The sequence below is a fragment of the Saccoglossus kowalevskii genome, chromosome 6 (genome assembly GCF_978046115.1).
Source record: "Saccoglossus kowalevskii chromosome 6, keSacKowa6.1, whole genome shotgun sequence".
Lineage (NCBI taxonomy): Eukaryota > Metazoa > Hemichordata > Enteropneusta > Harrimaniidae > Saccoglossus > Saccoglossus kowalevskii.
The window spans coordinates 11823195-11825945 of NC_140646.1; positions in this window are offsets into that span (position 1 = coordinate 11823195).

Consider the following 2751-nt stretch of genomic DNA (forward strand, 5'->3'; position numbering starts at 1 on the left):
CAGTGTGCCAGATACGAAGGAACGCAACCAGGTACATTGCTGTTCACCGGAGAGTGGAGTGTTCCTTGCAGCCTCGATCAAGTCTTTTTAATTCTATTTATGTACTGTATACCCCCACCCCCTGTTGTTATTTGTTCATTAAAGTACAGGAAACCGTATATATTGTGTTGTGTTAATTTGTTATAATCGTTACTGGTATATTTCTTTCTCTGCACAGTCTCAGTTGTGGTGATATACATTCACCAAACGATCCCCACCCTGTGACAGCGGACGAGCTGAGAGGGAGGAGACTTATAAGATAAGCACGCTACCAAAGACGAAGACTATTTGACCGGCATTAAAGACAGACTCCCCAGTCCTGAATACGGTGTAGCCCCATAAAGCCCCCCCCCCCGCATTTAACGTCACAATATGGTCGAACGCTTTTTCAAAATCGACAAACACACAATAAAGGTCTGCTCTTAAGAGTGAAATATCTATTTATGATGGTGTCTAATATAAACATATTATCTAGCGTGCTATACGACTTGCGAAATCCAGCTTGATTTTCGTTCAAAGGGCAATTTCTTTCGACCCATTTGTTCAATCTGATATATATTATAGAAGCAAATACTTTACCCAGCAGTGATAATAATGTAATTCCCCTATAGTTATTAACATTTTGAATGTCACCCTTTTTGTGTAGCCGTACAATCAACCCCAATACCCAATCACTCGGAAAGTAACCAGCAGAATATAACTTATTAAATAATTTAACTAGTAAAACTGTAAATTCGGTGGGACATTTTTTTAACAATTCAACTGGTATGCCATCATACCCTGTAGCTTTACCCCTTTTCATGTCATGAATTACTTTGTTAACTTCCTCGATTGTAATTTCGCTCCCAAGTTCATCACAATTAATATGGTTACAGTCCTGGTCACTTTCTTGAAAGTTAAAATTGTCCACAAACTGTTTAACCTCTTTGTAAAAAGGGTCCACATCAATTACATGTATATCAACACGGCCATTGCCATTTCGCACATGCTCAAAATGGAAATTGAAACTAACATTATTCAGAATTGCAGCACCTCTCATTATCAGCCTGTTGAATAAAATACTTTGCCACCCCATTGTTTTTTAAAACAGTGTTACGTTGAACCGATGCGATTCACTTGTATTATGACAACATTCACTTTTCATAATTTCAGTTAGTGAAGAATGTTTTTTTTAATTTTGTCATTAAAATTACAACTATTGGCCTCATTGTGTTTTCACGTTAATATTTTTGGTTATGTTAATTCATCCTAGGTGCGATTAGCACGTATCACAGTATCACATAGTTGTTGCACGTATCCTTTTGACTGACAGTTGCGTGAAATACAAGAGTCATTTCAACACTTCGCCTCAGTTTCCTTTTCCTATTTCCCTTTTTTCAAGTGTCAATAAGTGTCAATTTCAGATTTGTGACGACCCTTTCCATTTTCTTTTTCATTATAATTTTTTAGAATTTGAAGCTGATTTTCTAAAAAGGAAAACGTTTTTTTTCCACACTATTTAAAACTAATACTAGAGATTCTTTATTATAAAGATAATTCTCCCAGACATACACACATTTCAAAAAATACTTGCAAAGATGCAAATGGTATCGATTTTAAATGATAAACATATCTGAGGCATTAAAATAGACGAAATTACTTATTTGCTCGAACTGAAAGAATATACCTCAGAAGTAAATGACCCCGAAAGTCGCTGCGATCGACAGAGCCGCGACACTTCCATTTCCGTTGAACAGTAGAAATGATAAAAGAGACTATTTGATGGGTTAATTGTTCATTTTACAGAGCTTTACTGTTAAGATAAATGTTATTCATGCCTAAGATGCAAGACGGCTGCATGTCTTCAGTCTTTTATCCAATCACAAATTAAATTGTTAAAATGTATCGCTACATGTATCATATACATGTACGCAATCACATTGGATACTAGTATGTAAAAGACAAGCCATTTGAGAAAACCGCTGAACGGTATGATACTCCCTAATGTTAACTGGTGCAACTGAATTGTTGATATGGTACGTAGGTTCGACCATTTGACCACCTTCTGGGGGTAGGTGATCAAATTTTTTATAGAATATAGTAACAACTCATGTGTAATAGGTATCAGCAATAACAACTTTAACAACTCCACAATGTTTTTCCCTGCGAAAGGCGGCAAAAAATACACTTGAAAAGCTTCTTTAAAACCACCAAACACATTGATCTGAAATATTTAGCATCTATATGGGAAGCAATTAATTTTTGAAAAGAATGTTATGATTGGTCACCATTTTATTAGTTTTTTTATTGATGCCAAATTTACATAATCATTTTTAAACTTGCCATTAAATCTCTATATTGAACTTTTTTAGTCAGCTAAAAAAGAATTCAGATTACGTGTGGGATTCACAGCATCAGAGCGCCACCTACGCCAACTTGTCAGGCTAGTCCAAGATACATTTTCAAAAATCAAAATGGCTGTACCCACACATACCCACAATAACACAACAATCTGTGCACCTTTTTTTATAAATCAAATAGCAGTGATCAACATCAATACTAGTCAAATGTCATTTATCAAAATGTTAGACATTGGGTACTAAATCATTATTAACCAATCAGTTCCTACTTTTACAGTGCATTAGACAGGTCTTGGCAGAAAAGAGCACACAATAAGAATAGTTGAGATACCAATACATACCAGCATAAATAGGATAGCATAGACAAGACAAA